General features: G+C 41.1%; 2 long non-coding RNA genes across 2 annotated transcripts in view; one reads left to right on the forward strand and one right to left on the reverse strand.

Annotated features, from left to right (window-relative positions):
- Window positions 1-525: 525 nt before the first annotated feature.
- Window positions 526-19,003, reverse strand: LOC131922319 (uncharacterized). The gene is made up of 3 exons (XR_009382248.1): window positions 18,906-19,003; window positions 17,617-17,769; window positions 526-1,186 (listed from the first exon to the last, which is right to left on the reverse strand). It is a non-coding gene; the product is annotated as an uncharacterized LOC131922319 (long non-coding RNA).
- The window catches only part of LOC131922318 (uncharacterized), a 31,782-nt gene continuing 28,233 nt past the window's right edge, over window positions 16,394-19,942 (forward strand). The window contains exon 1 of the long non-coding RNA XR_009382246.1: window positions 16,394-16,534. This is a non-coding gene — a long non-coding RNA (uncharacterized LOC131922318). The remainder of the gene's footprint in view (window positions 16,535-19,942) is intronic.

Raw genomic sequence — 19,942 nt, forward strand, 5'->3', positions numbered from 1 at the left:
TCCCCGTATCATTTCTGTTCTCTCACAGGTACTGAGCTATCAAGAGTGCATGAAGGCCTCTCCACAGTAGCCCTGACTTGAGGTGTGGAGGGGCTGCTTGCAGCCCTGTGTGTAAGGCTGTGCCTGCCCAGAGCCCTGGACTGTTCACCCCATACAAGAACAAATGCTCATTAATATTTTTTGTGTTAAAGAGTTATTTCCATATGAATGTGGGAAATGCAGGATTTGTTCTATGAATTGTTGTTTTCTGTATATTTGTTCACATGTATTCATTCACTCACTCATTTGCAAACATTGGGCAGTGCTCTTTTCTCACTGCTCTTTTATAATTAACTATAAATAATTTGTTTGAACTATTTATTTCTGAAAAGAATGTAATCTAACTGCCACTCCCTGCTGCAGAGGGACCTCAGCAGGGGGAGGAAGGGAGTGTTGACTAGCTTCTCTAGTGCTGGAGTAGGAACTGCCCACATGAAGTTAACGTTCTCCCTTTAGAGGCTTGAAAATGCCAGAATAAATGATGATGCTGTGTTGTAGGGATCTAGCTGCCTCTTAGAGAGTCTGCCGCTATGACACGGGCACAGTTCATGGAAATGTGGCCAAGGACCTCAGTCTCTGCGTCCTCAGAGCAGTGCGTGCTCATCTTAGAGACTTTCTTTTTTAGAACTGAAGTAGCTTGGCTTCCTCTCGAAACTGGATTCAAAGTGACTGTGACCATAAATGTTTCATCCTAGGTGTGGTTGAGTATGACCCTCACAATGGTAGAGGGCTGGCCTGAGTTGTCTGTTTCAGAAGATGTTCCTCAATTTAAGCCTATTTTTCCTCAGAGGTTTTTTTTTTATTTTAATATATAAATATATATAAAGCTGAAATTAAGTTCTTGGCTCATTAGCATGCCCTACTCCAGTCCCACTGAGCCTCCGGAGAGAGATTTAGTACGTGGCTCTGAGGTCATCTTTTACAGTCATCTATTTTGCATATGAAAGTTTGTATTTAACTTTTTTGTTCATTAAAAATCTTACAGATGTGGTTATGCATTTTTAATTTCAGAAAGTTGGTCAGAGCTTATTTTACAAGATCTAGTGCCTAGTGTTGCTTTTATCATGTAATAAAAGACTGTCTGGCAGAACTTAGAATATGCTGATAATTTTTCCTCTTTTGTCGGCTTCAACTTTCCAAACTTGTTCTGGAAACAAACAAAAAGAAGAGATAAACTTAGAAAAGCTGCACTCATGTTAGATACAGATGCACATATCTGCTCTTGAGAATCCTGGGCAAGCTGCTCAGAGGTTATAGCTGTTGAAACCTGTTTTTTCTGAGACTTGAAGTGGCCTTGGTATGGAAACTGGGCCTGTGATGTGGGCCCAAATGACTGAGCCTACCCAGCGTGACCTGGGGGCCTGGCCAGACCTGAGAGCATATGGTCCAGTGATTCAGGGGTGAACTGTTTGTGCTTCTTCCTCCACAAGGACAGACTGTGTACAGAGATCCCTTCCTTTAGCCTAGACCCTTTTCCTGGCCTCCCTAGGAACTGTGCCAGTGATGCTGGGATCTGGCAGCTGGTACAACCAAAGGAGCTCAGAAGTTGACTGTGTCTACACTGCTGAAAATTGGATGCTAGAATTCTACCTGAGAGTTTATGGCTCAGACCTACAAAGATGGCTGCCTGACCTGAATTTAATCCCCTGCACCCACCATGGAAGGAAAAACTGACTCCCCAAATAGTCCTCTAACCTGCACACTGGCACACACCAACAGGTGCACCATAGTAGTAACAAGTAGATTTTAAAAGGAATTAAGGGCCTTGGATAAGGTTTGTTTCTGTTGGCTTTGTTCTCTTGGATGGTGATTTGTTCTCCATTCAGGTGAGTGGTGCTGTGGTTGATGTGGTATTTGAGGGACATCCTCTGAGCTTACCACCAATGTTTGCTCTTGAGAGCTATTCTTAATTCAGAACACGAAGCTAGAGAGAATTCACTCTCAGTCTCAGCCCAGCACCCATGTCATAAGCTGGGCAGCTACTCACATCTGCAATCCCAGTTCTGAGGGAATAGAGGCAGGAGGACCAGACCCTGAGGAACAGGAGGAGTGATGGAGGACACTGACCCCTCTTCCGGCCGCCTCCTGTGCACATCTGTAGGCAGTGCACACACCACACTCATGCAGACACACAGTAAGTCTTTACAGAACAGCAAAGTAGGGGTACAGATGTGAAGCTACAGGTGCACTACTCTGCCTGAATTCTGGGATCCAGGCTAAGGCACCACAGCCCATGGTTCTTGAGGCACTGATACGTCTCCCTTGGTGTGAGGACATGTGTGGGTAATAGAATTGTTACAGTCAAACAGATTATGAAATAAAAATAGGTGATAAAAACAGCTATTGGTGTAACTAGTGAGACAGCAAAATTAAAGCCAGTGATTTGTGTGTGTGTGAAATTTCAATTTTGGGACCTGAAAAAGTGTTGCATTGTTCTGTTTAGCCCACAGTCTCTGAAAATGAGTAAATTTTAAGAAATTCATAGTGTTGGTGACTTCTCTTTCTGCAGTCGACTGCTTTACGCTTGTGCTTTACCTGGAGTTGGGGTGGAGGAAAGCTGTCCAACCACCCCTGCAGATTTTGTATCCTACCCAAGTTGATTAAGGCTCTTAGAACCCCTACTCCTTCTCTCCCGAGTCTTGGACACAACTTGGGGACTGCTGAGGGGATGCTGGGTGTTCACCTACACCGAGAAGATGCACATGATGCTGGGGCCTTGTGTGGGTGTGGGGAGTCTTCCTGAAGATACAGTAAACCCCAAATACATAAACAACATAAAATACTGTAGTCACCCTGTAGCACAAATCTTAAAAGTTCTTATTAATAAACAAATCCAGAGCCAGGTAGGAATGCTGAATGATCAGAGAAACAGAACAAGCCACAGCTACCTCACCTTGCCAATTCCTCAGCAGATCCTGTTTCCTCAGGCTGGAAGCCTCCAAGTCTTCATCCAAAATGAATCTCAGCTGAACTGCTGCTCAAAAGCCTAAAAGCTTAACCAGGCTAGTTCCTGGTCCTCACACCTTATATACCTTTCTGCTTCCTGCCATCACTTCCTAAGATTAAAGGCGTGAGTCACCATGCCTGGCCGTTTCCAGTGTGGCTTTGAACTCACAGAGATCCAGATGAATCTTTGTCTCTAGAATGCTGGGATTAAAGGCATGTGCCACCACTGCCTAACCTCTATGTTTAATATTATGGCTGTTCTGTTCTCTGACCCCCAGATAAGTTTATTGGGTTGCACAATATATCAACCACAGTCAACCACATTTAAATGGCTTTGTGAGCTAATTTTGAGAAGACCTCCATATCAAATAAGTTTTTAGAATTTATTTGTAAGGTAGAGATACAGCTGGCTTGCTAACTTACTGTTTTAATTATTTAATATACACAGGGATAGCCAGGTGGCGGTGGCACACGCCTTTCATCCCAACACTCGGGAGGCAGAGCCAGGAGGATCTCTGAGTTTGAGGCCAGCCTGGTCTACACAGCAAGATCCAGGACAGACACCAAAATTACACAGAGAAACCTTGTCTACAAAAACAAAAACAACAACAACAACAACAACAACAAAAGCCCCCCAAAAAAACCAAAACCCCATACACGCGTGTGATTTTGGGTGTGTTGGAATAGATAATAATTTTATCTATTTACGAGGAAATTATTAAGTGGCTTTTTAGATTTTGTATTGAAACTCATATTTTATCTTATAATCAATATATAACGCATGTACACAATTATTTTGTAAAATAAATGTTTGCTTTTTTGGGCTGGAGAGAGGGCTCAGCAGTTAAGAGCCCTTGCTGTTTTTGTAGAGGACCATAAATTTAAATCCCAGCATCCACACTGAACAGCTAAGAATGGCCTATAATTCTGACTCCAGGGAATCCACCACCCTTTCTGGGCCCTGCACACTCATACATGGTATACACTCACATAGACAAACCCACAGTCCAACCAGCTCGAGAGATGGCTCAGTTGTTAAAGAGCACTTGCTTCAAGCCTCAGGGGATCCAGTGCTCTCTTCTGGCCTCTTTTGGCACCCGTACTCACATGCACAAACCCCACACAGATAATTAAAAATAAAAATTTTGAGAAAGGGCCCCACCTGTCCTAAATATATAAATCAGGCTGGCCTGGAATCCACAGAGGTCTGCCCACCTCTTCCTCACCAGTGCTGGGATTAAAAGTATGCACCAGTATGTCTAGCTCTAAATTTTCTTTTTCATTTCAAAGTGCTGCAGGCAAATCCAGGGGCTTTGGTGTGCTGGGCAAGTTTGCTATCACAGAATAGACTCCCCAGCCATAGTTGAAAACACTGCTCTTAATGACTTGAAAGCAAAATGAAAGGTTTTTAAAGACAGGAAATGGGCAAAGAGGGAGGAAGGGAAGGAGGGTGAAAGAGAGGCACAAGCTGATTCAAAATGATCCATCTAAACCTAGGCAAACAGGCTAGAAGCTTCCAGATCCTTAATGGAAATCTGTAGGGTAATCACTGGTTTGTACATTGGCATTTCCAGTAGAAGTCCTGTTACTTCTCTACATAGGTGATAAGACAGGGAATCTGGGATTGACAGGATGGCCCAACAAGCAGCTGAGTTCACTCCTTAGAACCTGTGGGGGAAAGCTGTCCTCTGACCTCCGTATGCAACACCAACACACACACACACACACACACACACACACACACACACACACACACACACACACCACAAACAAATTCAGATTTAGAAACAAAAAGGAGTCTGGCTGAGTCGATGTGAGAAGTGTGTCTTCTTTCTGAACATGCATAGCCAACATGAAGGTTTTACATTAACAAATTATGTCTTTGTTTTTATTTTGTTTTGAGAAAGGTCTCTGTAACTCAGGCTGGCCTGGAACTCACTTTAAAGCCCAGACTGTTCTCAAACCTACTGCCTCCTGAGTGCTGGGATTACAGGCATGCACAACTACGCCTAGCTAAATGTCTTAGCCTAGCATCTTTCAAATGTAGATATTGAGTCCTTGTCTCCAAGACTCCTATGGAACTGTTTACATGAAACTGTTAGAACTACAGAGTTCTTGAGGGCATGTGATTCAAATATATAAAGAAAAGTTCTACACCCCTGCTGTAAACACCCCCCCCACTACATGTCATATGTCAAACATGTTACACATATGGCAGTCATAAAGTGTGATTCCTAAGTATCTGACACCTTTTATAATCTCATTTAATAATGTCAATAAAAAGTACTTATGGTAGAAAAATACTGATAGCAGGTAAAGAATAAAAATTCTGGCCACCTACCACCCCACTCCATATCCAGACTTCCCACATCTTCCAGGGTCCCACAGCCAGTCCCACCACCATCTCCTCTTCTGAAGTCAACCTCTAGATGTCCACTAAGACCTGCCCTACCTACATCCATCCATAAGACCCTTTGCCCTGCCTGCACCACCCCACATCATACATCAATCCATTCATAGTAGGCAATTTCACTGGCCCACTTTCTCCAGTAGATCACCTGGACAAAAAAATAAACATCTGAATTAATTGACATCATACATTAAATGTACTTCACATATCTACAGACTAGTCTATCCAAACACCAAAGAATATGCATTCTACTAAACAGCACATGGAAGCTTTTCTAAAAATAGGCCACATCCTGGGACACAAATGATTACAAATTCAAAAAGATTGAAATAACTTCTTGTATCCTATCTGACCACAATGCAATAAAACTTAAAATTGATACTGGGCAGTGGTGGTCCATGCCTCTAATGCCAGCATTTGGGAGGCAGAGACAAGTTTGAAGCCAGCTTGGTCTACAAAGTGAGTTCTAGGACAGTCAGGGATGTTACATACATATCCTGTCTCAAAAAACAAAACAAGAAAAAAACAAAAAGTCCAGGACCAGATAGATTCACAGCAGAATTCTAGACATTCAAAGAAGATCTTAAACCATTCAAAAGAGTGCTCCAAACTCCTCCTATGAAGCCAGATAACTCTGATACCTAAACCAGGTAAAGGCAAAACACAAAAAGAAAACTACAGGCCAATATTCCTGATGAACATAGACTCAAAAATAATAAATACTTGCAAACAGAATATAGACATAACATCAAAAAGATTATCCACCAAGTTGGAATTATCCCTGAAAAGCAGGGATGGTTCAACACATGCAAGTTGATAAATAAATGACATAAATGGACTTAAAAGCAAAAATCTCATGATCATCTCAATAGATGCAGAAAAAATGTTTGACAGGATCCAACATTCATGATAAAAGTACTAGAGAATAGAAGGCTAGAGGAAGTAAAAGCTATATAAAAGTAATCCGCAGACAACATCTTTCCTGATGGAGAAAAGCTTGAAGCAATCCCACTGAAGTCAGGAACAAGACAGGTCTCCTATCCCGACTCCTTCTCAACGCTGTGCTTGAAGCACTAGCTGCAGCAATAAGGCACGAGAAGGAAATTAAAGGGACACAAATAGGGAAAGAAGAAGTCAAAATATCGCTGTTTGCAGATGACACACTATACACGAGAGATCCCCAAAATCCTACCAGAAAACTTCTGGAGACAATGAACACAGCAATGTGGCAGGATACAGAATCAATTTGCACAAATCAATAGCTTTTCTATTGGTATTCTATACCAACAACACATATACAGAGAAGGTGGTTATAGACACACACTCATCCACAATAGCCTCAAAGAAAATACAGTATCTAGGGGTACACCTAACCAAGGAAGGGAGGGACCTCCACATGAAAAAAGAGATAGAGACACAAGAAAATGGAAAGACACCCCATGACTGTGGGTTAGTAGAATTAACATTGTGAAAATGACCATTCTACCAAAAGCCATTTATAGGTTCAATCTCAATCAAAATCTGTACCTCATTCTTCACAGAAATAGAAAAGGGTATCCTAAAGTTCATATGAAACCACGAAAGACTATGAATAGACAAAACAATTCTTGGCAAAAAGAATAATTAATGCTAGAGGAATTACAATTCCAGATCATAAGATATATTACAGAGACATAGTAATAAAAACAATGTGTATTGGCAAAAAACAGACATGTAGACCAAAGGAACAAAATTAAAGATCCAAACATGAGCACACATAACTTCAGCCATTTAATATTTGATGAAGACTCAAAAACAACAACAAAACAAACAAATAACCTTGGAAACAAGAAAGCATCTTCAACAAATGGTGCTGGGAAAATGATGTCCACATGTAGTATACATTAGATCTGTGTCTATCACCTTGCACAAAAACAACCTCCCAATGGATCAAAGACCTTAACCTGAAACCTGAAACTGCTAGAAGAAAACAGTAGTACCCTAATGATACAGGTGTAGGAAAGGACTTTCTGAACAGGACTCTATTTGTCCAAGGATGAAGGCCAGCAATTGACAAGTGGGACTCCATGAAACCACAAAAGCTTCTGGTTTTTATTGTTTGGAAACAAGTCCTACAATAGATGAATGGATAATGAAAATGTGGCACATACACACTGGGAATACAAATCAGCTGCAAAGAAAGATGAAGTAACTTTGTGGGTAAACAGATGGAAGTAGAAAAGGTCAAATTGAGAGAGGTTACCCAGACCCAGAACGACATGCACCATATGGTCTCTTATTGAAGGTTCCTGGCTCCAAATCTTCAGATGTGAATACGTAGCCTATAGGAACTACAGAAACAAGGAAAGTAAAACAGAACCATTGTCAAGATAGGGAGGTAGGAGAACAATGGAAAGGGAAATGGGAGCAGGGAATCCCTAGGGTGGGAGAGGAGAGTAAATACAGAGGAGGGTGAAAGGAGGGTAAAGGGGAATAGCAGGACGCAAGTGATTTGATGGGGAAATGGAAAAGACAGGTTCTTCAGGGACTGAAGAGGGAGGTATATACAGAAGGAGGAGAGAGGTGGGTCAAATAACAATAAGGACATCTAGCCACATGGTGGTGGTGCACACATTTAATCTCAGCATTCAGGAGGCAGAGGCAGGTAGATGTCTGTGAGTTTAGGACCAGTCTGGTCTACAGAGCTAGTTCCAGGACAGCCAGAGCTACACAGAGAAACCCTGTCTTCAAAAACAACAACAAAAAACCAACAAGGACATATGAAAAAGCTACAAGGAATCATACTATTATTTACAAAAAAATCCGTAATACAAGAAATTGCGTGTATAAATATACATATATATATTTTAATGAACCTTTCTCATCTGGACATTTTGTGCTCCCTCAAAGAGCCAAAGATCACCTAACAAAAACCCCAATAGCATACAGGAAAAGTTCTCTTCTGAGTTGTTGTCTAGGGCTGTCTAAGAGACTCCCAAAACATAGCCAATTGCAATTTCCCTTGGCTACTCCTCAGAGGTGGAAGATAAGTCCCTATTGTTGAAGACACCAGGTACTGCAGAAACAGGGCCCAGAGGCCCAAGAGCTGGGACAGATTCGCAAAGTCCCCTCCCTGATGACTAGCTTTCATGGTATCTGAAGTCACTATGCAAGCTTCCAAGGGAGGGAGACAACCAACAGTCCTACCCAGCTATGACACCTGTGAGCCACATCAATGACCATCATGGCAGGATAACCCTAAAGATACAGTAATGGCACACATACCTTGGTGGTAACCAGTAGCTCTCTGATTGGACTTGACAAGTTCAACAAGAGGGAAACCATGCCTGGCACTGGAAACCTAGCTAGCTAATCAGTGCTAGTGAAGTCATGGTTATTGGAAGAGAGTCTACAAACACTAATTTACTAAACTAGCATGATCTCTATCAAAAGCCTATAATCATTTGTCCTTATACCCACAGATCAGTGTATTTTTCACCTTCATCAAGAAAACCTCTCTTCACAACACAAGGAAACTATTAGAGAAATTCACAAGCAATAAAAATGCAGAATTATAGAGCTCAGTCCCAGTGGATGCGTCTACAAAACATTCCTGCACCTAAGGCTCCGGGAACATTGTGGAAGAGGAAGTGGAAAGTTGTAAGAGCCAGAGGATCAGGGAGTTTGCTGTGGGACTGTGTCTCCTAGTCATGTCTGGCCAGCATGACTGTCCGAACGTGAGCTGAACAAGGATGACACCAACGGACATGACAATCTAGATAGAGAACCCACGAGGCCGCAACCCTACAGAGAACTATACAGATAACTGAGGATGGCTAGAAATGGGAGGCGGCCTTCCCAGAGAAGTGCATACCAACTGATTCAGCGCCCAATGATCAGCCCTGAAACTATACACACAGGTAGCATTATATGGACCGAACAGACTCTACTTAGGAATGCATATGTATATCCATATCCATATATGCACGCAAATAACAATTAGTAAAAAAAAAAAACCGGACATGAATTTGAAGGAGAGCAGGGAAGGGTATATGGGAGGGTTTAGAGGGAGGAAACAAAAGGGAGAAATGTTGTAATTAAATTATAATCTTAAAAAACTTTTAAAGGAAAACAGAAAAGAATAAAAATTCTCAACTTAACCACCCAGAGTTAGCTTGTGACTTTGTTTGGCATATATCCTGGCCGCCTTCCACCATATTCATGCTTATGTGTGTGTATTTTTAAATTAACAAATATACCAAGTTGTGCTTATATGATACCCTTTTATCATTTTTATTTTTACACAACATTTTGACAATTGATTCTGACCATATCTTCATGTCAATGTCATAATTGCTTCACAATCTAAGGTACAATTGTAACTGTAATATCATTACATATAACATTTTATACAATATATGGCTTTTCCTCTTAGAACAAAATGGAATCATTAAGATCTAGGTTGCTGGGTATAGGCTGGGTGTCTAGGCTAACACTTAGGTGTGTGTTAACTGCATGGGAGCACACGCCTGTAGCCACACACTCTCCAGAGCTATAGTGATTGTCCTTTCTAGCATGAACTAAGGGTCTGTGTCTCCAGGGATTTAATGTCTACATTTTTCACAGGTGGGCCTTTATTCAGTGCACAATGAAGGATAGCATGAATCATCTCAGTGGATGACTTGAGCTTCACAGAAATTTTTACAAGAAACTTTTTGTAAAAATTTGAAGAGACAAAAAGAGAAAATAGGATAATGAGCCTTTATGCAAATATGTTCTGCAGTTATTAAAGTACAGATAATTCTGATAGGTGTGGCAGTACACACCTTTAATCCCAGCACTTGTGAAACAGAGTTCTGGGCCAGCCTGGTCTGCACAATGGGTTCCAGGCCAGCCAGGGCTACATAGTGAACCCCTATCTAAAAAACAAAAGAAAAAAATACTGATTTAGTTCACCTATTTCTTTTAATGGGGGATAGTCAAACCTGGCAAGCAAAACCCTGATGAACCATCATGTTCTTCTACTTAAATGCATCAGAATGTCTCCCTCACAACAAAGAGAGTCATTTCACATTTAACAAAATAATTGATTAAAAAAATTCCAATATCCAGGTCATTTTCATAGCTCCCTGATTATGTTAAGAATATGTTAGAATCTAAACTATTTGGGGGTTTGCTCCATTTATCATGTGTACCACACTGTGTGTCTTGCTACCCAACCAGGAGCTAAGATGTAGGTTTTGAAGTTGATTTTCTCAGGTAGTTGGTTTGGTTTATTAGGCAAGGACCCCCTTTAGCTGACTTTACTGCAACAAGAGCTCAGAATGTCAACTTGTGCCAGTTAGTGGTGCTGGTTGTGATCAGCAGCGCAGGCTATGTAGGTCTGAACTCTGTTTTAAGTTTTGATAAATCCTTCTTAAAGTGTGTGTGTGCACGTGTGTGCACATGTGCTATTTCATTCACAAATATAAAATGCTGATTTTATATTTCTGTCACTACTCCTGTGCTCATGAGCTTGAATTGTTCTAGGAAGGAAAAGCTCCCAACTATTTGGCTGTGTGCGTATTTTACACAGTGGAGGATGGCATGGTGCTTAAGTTCATTGTCATTGTTTTGTTACCACACAGTCCCTGACTTAAACTTGGAATTTCCTATTGGTGTCCCGATTTCTTTTCATAGGTCATTTAGAAAGCCATATTTGGGCACAGTTGCTCTCATCCCTGGGTTATTGGTACTTCCAGACCTTTGCAATAGAAGAGGAAATGCCTTTCTTTGAAGAGAAGAATTTTCACTTATTTCACTTTCAAATTTGAGACTCTGAGGTTTCTCTTCTTATATTATAATACTGCACATCAGGGTGGCCTTCTGCATCAACAATCATTTGCTTGGTCCTAACATATATGTATAATGATGCCACAGTCTCAATGCCCGTGTTCTACTCATAGGACCACTAAGCCCAGTGTGAGATGTGCTCTAGAGTCATGATGAGAGTACTCATCTGAAAACCAAAGAACTGGTGCTGCAGCCCTGAGGCCCTGAGTTTGATCCCCAGTGCCACCAAAAACCCCTCCGTTCACACTATGAGTGGTTGTGCTATCAATTCAGTATGCAGTTGTATTTGTGTTTGGGGACTTTTGTCTCTGTTTTTTGCTTACATTGAGCAAATGATTGGGGCAAAGTTCCATGGCAAGGCATTTTCATAGTAGGTCTGCCACTTCTACCCAGTTCTCCCTGCAGCACTCACATGTTTACCTCCAGACTTCTGAATATAGCCAAGACTTACATGTTTTTCTATTGCTTTCCTAAAGAAGGCATAATAAACCATGCACACCCCTTGATTTAACCTCAGCTGTTCTAGACCCAATTCCTCATGTTCCTTCATATTACTGAGTAATTTGAGGCACTGTAGCTTATTGCTGTACCTTCCTAAACAGATGTTGAGGGTACCAGTCTTTCTATCATGAACAGTACAGTAATACAGGTACCTGTCTTGGGGGTAGGTTACATGAAATGAGGTTGCTAGGTCAAATACCCAGGAACATTTGTGATTTTGCTAGGTACTGCCAAATTTCCTTGCACAGAGGTAGCTTCTTCTTCATCACTCCCCAGACATGGCTTCACTGTGTAGCCCTAGTTGTCCTAAAACTCAATCTGTAGACCAGGCTGGCCTTGAACTCAAAGAAATCCACCTGCCTCTTCCTTATGAGTGCTGTGATTAAAGGCATGCATCACTACCATCCAGCTAGCTTTATTTTTAAATTAATTTGTGTGTGTGTGTGTGTGTATGTGTGAGTGTGTGTGTGTGTGTGTGTGTGCGTGCGCGTGCGTGCACGCGCGCACGCGCGCGCGCGCGCGGTTGTTTGACCTGTGTTGGAGCCCACCTAGGTTTCCTGGTGGCTTTATCCTGCAGGTCTGCATATAGAGGATGATTGGACCACGGGCCTGCATATCAGGTGTTTGGAAGGGTCTACACTCTGGGAAAAAGTAGGGGTGGGATAGCCCCCAACAGATGGCACCAGTGAGCAGAGACAAAGACAAAAAGAAAATCCAGAGTACTTGGCAAAAGGGAGAGTTAGGTCTTCACAATAAGCAGTTGGTTCAGTCCAGTTTTGTAGTGAAAAAAGTTAAATGAGGCAGGGGTTTTATCCTCAGGAGAAAAAGAAAAAACGGGATGAAAGGATGCCCAAGTGCTGCAACAAATGTTTGTCTTTGTCTATGTTTCTCTGTCTATGTTTTTCTCTCTCTTTAGTGAAGTAAGTCATAAGTTTAGTTTGAGATATTAGGGTAGAATAAGCTTTAGGTATATACATTGTGAAGGCTTAGGTGAATTTAGAGTGGAGCAGGTTTTCCCAGCCTGGGACGCAGAGAGTAGTGTCCCTGGCAGACTGCGAGTTTGGCAGTCTGAGGGGCTGGCTTCAGGAACTCCAGAAGTCACTGAGAACGGTGGACACCAGAGGCAGCAAAACAGTCACAGCCAGGCATCTGCAGCTGAGACCCGAGGAACATCAGTACAGCGCAGGTGGCAGATGCCCCAGGGCCTGCAAGCTTTCTGCAGAAAGAAAGCAGCAGTGAGGAGAGGAGTGGAGACTCTAGGGCAGGTAGCAGCTTGAAGTGCAGCCAAGGCTTCATTAGACCCTAGTGGCTGGTGCAGGCCTGTCTCTTGAAACCACAGTCCCTGGTGGTTGGAGCCCCGAGACAGCATGGGAAAGGTGGAGAGCTGAGCAGGTGACACAGCAGAAGTGACACGGGAGAGGCTAAGTGCCAAGTGGGCAGCTGGAGTGCTGGAGCCCAGGGAGCTAGAGCCATGCTCCAGGCTGAACAGCCAGATCAGGGCTCTGCAGGAACTGCTGAGACACAGCTTGAGCTCCCAGCAGTAGGGTGTGGTTGGAGCTATGGAGTCACCTGGGGTTACATTCGTCATGCAACAAGAAAGCATATAGAGGTTTCCAGGACCCAGAGTGCTGGAAGCAGGTAATGGGACCCAAGGAAGCTGTAGTAGTGGCTGGATTTCCTCCCAGAACCAGGGTTGCTGTAGGAAAGCAATGGCTCATAGCAGCTGAAGGAGACAATTTTGAGCCTGTGTGGCTGTGAGGTGATTGAAAGCTTTCTAGCCTCGGGACACAGAGGTCCTGGGAATGGCCTGGTTTTGGGAGGCACAGACATACTGGAACTGTAAAAGCTGTAAAACTGAGCTAGCAGCAAAAGCTTTGCAGTTTCTGTTTGACGGCTAGAAGAAAATCTCTTTTAAGAGGACTTTTCACCAACTAGCTCTTGTGGAGCTATTAGCTTTTGCTATGAGGGAAAACTACTATAAAATGCTGTTGTAATTGAAAGTACCTCTGTCTGTGAGAATGAAAGTTGCAGAGACACTTGTTTGAACTAAAATTGTTAACTGCAAAAAGTTTTTGGTTGTGAGAAATGCTTCTTCCTTTTTGGAAGTAGAAGTCTAGAACCAGAATTTATTTTTTTGAACTTTTTGAACTTAAAAAAAAAAGAGATACAACTACAAAAAGGTTTTGGTTATGGTTCAAGAATTTATTTGAATTTTTGGATTTAAGAAATGAATTGCACAGGGGTGATTTCATTGCAATGGGACAACTTTGAGTTTACTTATGTATATAGACTCTATCAATGGTGATGACTTAGGAACTGTTTTATGGAATTATTTGTGTTAAAAATGGAACTGTTGAAATGCAAAAATTTATTTTTTTCTACCTAGGCTCACGATATAGTTTTGTGTATGCATATATGCTTTATTAACTGTGGTGATTCATGAACTGTTTTGTGTTAAAAATGGAACTGTTTTATAGAACTGTTTATATAAAAATGGAACTGTTTATAGAATTGGTTTTGTGTTACAAATGGAAGTGTTTAAATGGAGAAGTTGGGTTTTTTTTCTAACTAGGCTTGAGATTTAGCTTAAAAAATTATAAAGAAACCGGGGAATTAATATTCCTTAGTCTATTTAATTTATAAAAGTATTTTCTTGTTGAGTGGATTAATGTTATGTTTTGTTAGTAAGAAATTCAAATGGTTATACTAAGAGATTACTTTAAAGTGTAAAGAGTTTTATTAAGGAATTGCTTTTGGATGTTTTGCTAAAGTTTTTAAAGTGTTAATGGTTATATTGAGAATATTGCTTTTAAATGTAGGTTTGTAGGAATTATAACTGTGTATAATAATATTGATGTCTTTTGTGGTTAAGGATACCTTCTGCATCTCTTATTGCTTACTTCTCTACCTATTTCCTAAGTCTGTACCCAGGAAAAGCAAGTAGTTGATCTTAGTTGTAAGTGAAATACTTACTTCAAAATAGGGGTCCAACTATATTTAGATTTTATATTTCTGAAATATTAGTCCAAAAATGAGATGTTTTTAAGTTTTTTAAAAAAGAATTTTGTTGTTTTATTTAACTTACTTTGGAGAGTTCCCAATTAATTACATTTTAAGGCTAGATGAAAGAGAAAAAGAAAAATTTTCACCATCACCACTGAAAAAAAAGAAGAAAATAAAAACGGAATTTTATATATCAAATAAAGCATAAAAGGTCTAGGGGCCGAGTAGTACACAGAGGGAAGTGAAGGTAAGAGGCATGTAGCTGACCAAGAAGCACATACAAGGACATGGAAAGTATCAGCCACTACCACTGCATGTATGTGTAGAATTTTGTAGAATAGAGCCTACCCCAATACACTCTGAGCAGGTCAACCATACTAGGTGGAAACTGAAAACCATACATTCATTATATTACTCCATAAATGTAGACTAAGGAACAATGTATTCGGACTGTTGTGTACTAGGCTTAAAAGAAAAAAAAAAACCTTTCCAGCCTACAAAGAGATTTCAGTCCAGGAAAAACTATAGCATGAGGTGTATTGCTGTGGGATGTTCTGTATGGCAAATGTGTTGCTGATTGGTCAATACATAAAACACTGATTGGTCATTGGCTAGGCAGGAAGTATAGGCAGGACAAGGAGGAGAATAAAGCTGGGAAGTGGAAGGCTGAGTCTGAGAGACACTGCCAGCCGCCACGATGACAAACAGCATGTGAAGATGCCGGTAAGCCACGAGCCACGTGGCAAGGTATAGATTAATAGAAATGGATTAATTTAAGCTGTAAGAACAGTTAGCAAGAAGCCTGCCATGGCCATACAGTTTGTAACCAATATAAGTCTCTGTGTTTACTTGGTCAGGTCTAAGAGGCTGTGGGACTGGCAGGTGAGAAAGATTTGTCCTGACTGTAGGCCAGGCAGGAAAACTCTAGCTACAGTGCATAGTACAAGGATCTATTGAATGGAATGATTAGAACTCTAGTAGGTCCAAATATAGAGATATTTCCCAAATTACAAACTAAGGCAGTTGTAGTGTGAGGCCATGCAGTAGTTCTGAAGCTCTGAACTTTATCTATTGTGAATTAAGTGGGGCAGACTGATTGGAAAGAGAGAGATTATGGAAAGAGATTTGCCAATATTTCCGTATTTAAAAAGTCCTTAGGCTCAGGGTCTGGTATTTAAAATATCTGTAGGGCAGCTGGTTAGCAGCTTGCCCAGGTTCAATCCCCAGCAACACAAATGTGAAAGAAAAACATCTATGGCCTGACTAGGCCTTTCTTTGTGCTTATTTTATCCAGAAGTTTCTATTGAAGAAGCTTGATAGCCCAGCCAGGACTGAATGAACTACTAGTGACTACCTTGAGAACAAGAAGAGTATGTGTCATCTTAATAATGAATTAAGAACTTCATCCTTTTGTATAATTTTTTTTGTCATCAGTGTTGTGATTATTAGTGTGTACATCCTTGTGTATTTTCATTGAACTTGTAAAAGTACTCCTATGTCCAACTATCTGTGCTTGTAATAAGCCAGCCTCTCACTACTCACGGTTTAAAGTAGTAATCATGTGTGTGTGTGTGTGTGTGTGTGTGTGTGTGTGTGTGTGTGTGTGTGTGTGTTTCTCAAGACCCTGACATTTGTCAGGACCCAATAGGGCTAACTGGTATTCATTCCTTAATGTCTAGGATTTGGCTGAAATGACTTAAAACAGTTGGGACTCTTTTCTATTCTGACCAAGAAGATGCAACAGTTGTGATAGGAAACAAGAGGACAGAACCCCAGACCATCCCAGCTGATGAAGAGCCAGGATGATGCAAGCTGCAAGACAAGGTAAGTAAGTTTCAAAAGAAAGTACTGAGGTCAATTTCTTCCCCCAAAGGAGGAACCTGAGAATTTGCTGGGCTTTTTGCTGCTTCCTTGGAAGTGACATGGGGGAGTTCTGACTCTGCTTGGCTCTTTCATGTCTCTGAATTTAGCATAACTACTTCCCTATTCTGAAGCCCAGACCAAGGCAAATTCTCTGTCAAGAAAGGTGGTCTTCACATATACAGAATAAAGAGATGATCTTTTCAAGGTATGATTGAGGAAAAGTTTTTGTTTTTGTTTTTATTTTTGTTTTTTTGACAGGGTTTCCTGGATCTCACTCTGTAGACCAGGCTGGCCTTGAACTCACAGAGGTTTGCCTGGCTCTGCCTCCCGAGTGCTGGGATTAAAGGCATGTGCCACCACCTCCTGGCAAGGAAAAGTTTTTTATTGAATATATGAGGGAGAGTACAGCCAGAAGTGTCTGGAAGAGTCCAGAGAAGGGAGAGAAAATAGTAGACTAAACATGACCAGTATACTGAACTGGGCCATGGGGGGAGCACCAAGAGAGGGGTCCAAGAACCAAGAGAGAAGAGAACCAAGACAGGGGCTGGAGAGATGGCTCAGTGGTTAAGAGCACTGGCTGTTCTCCCAGAAGTCCTGAGTTCAATTCCCAGCAAACATATAGCCACTCACAAACCATCTGTAATGAGATCTGGTGCCCTCTTCTAGCACGCAGGTATACATGCAGGTAGAACACTGTATACATAATAATAAATAAATAAATCTGAAAAAAGGGAGAGAGAATCAAGACAACAAAAAGAGGGCACATGTCCAAAACGGCAAGGCCCTACAGGGATGAGAAGCTGGGGAAAGGGAAACCCATGAGCTGAAGAAGTTTAGGGTAGGGGTTGGGGTAAGAAGAGCTGAGAGGAGTCATGGACTCTATAACAGGTATTCGCAATGCTGAGAGAGTCTAGAGGCCAGCATGTTCTTTGGTGTGTTAATAGGTACCAGTCAGCCATTTGTCCCCAGTTTCTTTTGGACCTGACACACTAATAACACAGTTGAAGCACAAAAGAATGAGAGAAATAAGCACAAGAATCCACCTGTGTGTCTTTCATGACCTCCTTCAGTCCTGTGGGGTCAGGCCTTCATGGTCAGAAAAATCCATTGGAGACAAACCCATCCCCCCAGTTCCTTGGGTTATTTTGTTTTTGTTCTTGTTTTTTTGTTTGTTTGCTTGTTTGGTTTGCTTTGGTCTAAAAAAAGAAAAAGAAAAAGAGGCTCAGAGTGACAAGGTTGAGGGTAGAAGCTGCATTTCTCACTATGGAGACTGAGCTCCAGGCTATCCTATGAGCACAAATGTAAGCAAGAGTTCCCCTAATTTTCTTCTTGTGTTCCAGAGGAAGGTTCAAGAGGGTTCTGGAGAGACCCAACTAGTTGTGAACTCAATGAGTGGATTGATACCTGAGAAAACAGAAAAGCATCGTACAACCTGGGGTGGAATGTTATCTAAGGATACAGAGGCACAAGGAAATGAAAGGGGAAAGGATGGGGGAAGTGAAGCTGGGAATGGGAAGCCAGGGGAGAGGTTATCTTTAAGGATACAGTCAGGAAACCCCTGTTGTTTTACTGTCAGCTTGGCAGATGCATCTGAATCTAAGGCTACTTTAGCTGCTGTCTACAGCTCTGCAGTCAGTGCTCCTCTACTCAGGCTGCGGCTGGTGGGACTTCCCGTCCTTCTGACATCGGTTCTGCCACTGCCACCAAATGTAGGTTTTAACTAAGTCTCTATCGTTCTATTTACCAATAAAGACTTGGGAGTCAAATGATGGGGTGAAAACCTGCTAGCTCAGAGATGCCTAAAAGCAACCAACTGACTGACCTTCCTCTTTGGCTAGTGACCCAGCAAGATTATCTCTCCAGCTGTTCCAAACCCAAAAGACTGCCAGTACTCCAAATCTCCCTACTACTTCCTGTCTGTCTGTCTATCTGTCTTCCTGGCTCCCTCATACTCACTATGGCTAACTCCTGTCAATTAGTTGCAGGCTCTGAAGGTTTTAACTTTAACATAGTAAAATTACATATAACAAACAAGAATTACAGTTACGGGTTGGAGAGATGGCTCAGTGGTTAAGAGCGCTGGCTACTCTTCCAGAGGAACCAGGTTCAATTCCCAGCAACTACATGGCAACTCATAACTGCCTGTAACTCTAGTTCCAGGGGATCTGACACCTTCACACACACATACATGCAGGCAAAACATGAATGCATGTGAAATAATAATAAATAAATTTAAAAAAGAATTACAGTTACAATATCTAGTCTATTTGTATTTTGTAAAATTAAAGAAAATATCTATCTTATATTTGTGAGTCTAAAGTTTCATATCTACCTTATCTCTTATCATAACCAAGGAAAACCATAATTATAACTATTTAGTCTTCAACTACATCAAAGACTTCAGAAGGATATAATATTACCTAAGTAAACAGGAAGAACATTGTAAGCAACTTCCAAAAATCTAGAATATCAAAGATAGTTGCCTGGACAGTCACCCAAAGTTCTGCAATGTTGGGGCATCCATCTTTAGCCTATGGGTCTAGAGTCTTTCAGTCACTTTTCTCTGTGTCCTGTAGAATGTCTGGCAGTTTCCTCTGTGAAGCAGGAACCTGAAGGACCATCTCACCTTGCAAAGTTCAGTGGTCACCTTCCTATGGGTCTTGTATGTTCAGTCAATACAACATTTTGTCAAGCGGTCCAGGCAAGAACAGTTTCTTGCCCAAATGGCTATTTTTGCCAAGAAGAAGATAAATTACATATGGAGTGTCTTTGACGCTCATCTTTCTTTGAAGTAAATCAGTGCTGCCAGGAGCAGACATGTCTCATTGTCCAGGAAAGTCTAAGTTTTTAAAACATTTAAATGCATATTCTGTGGGTCTTTGAAGTGTTTGAAGATTACCTACCTAATTGAAATGTATCTATATATATCTAGAAAACTTAACTAACATGACTATAAGTTTGATTATCATGGATTATTAATTATTAATCTGTATTTCTCAACTATACACTACAATTTCAAATGAGTTGCACAAACAAAATACTTTAAATAAGAGTAGAAATATACATACAGTATAACAAAATTAACTTTAAATTTGTATCAATAAACTAAAATCCATAGCAATGTAAAACATTTTAAACAAGTTGCTCTTTAAAAGTAGGTTCAACAATTCACCCTTTTATCCTATCATATCTATATCCTATATTTTCATATCATATCCTCCTTTCTTCTTTTAGAAAGATACTGACTATGACCAATAACAATTTGTAACCAACAACCTAAACAAAGACAAACATCCATAATCCATTATTTGGGAATGTGGGCATAGTGTTCTAGGCTACTTCCTGCTGATAGGGGGCACTGGTAGTCTT

Source organism: Peromyscus eremicus, chromosome 12 (genome assembly GCF_949786415.1).
Source record: "Peromyscus eremicus chromosome 12, PerEre_H2_v1, whole genome shotgun sequence".
Taxonomy (NCBI): Eukaryota; Metazoa; Chordata; class Mammalia; order Rodentia; family Cricetidae; genus Peromyscus; species Peromyscus eremicus.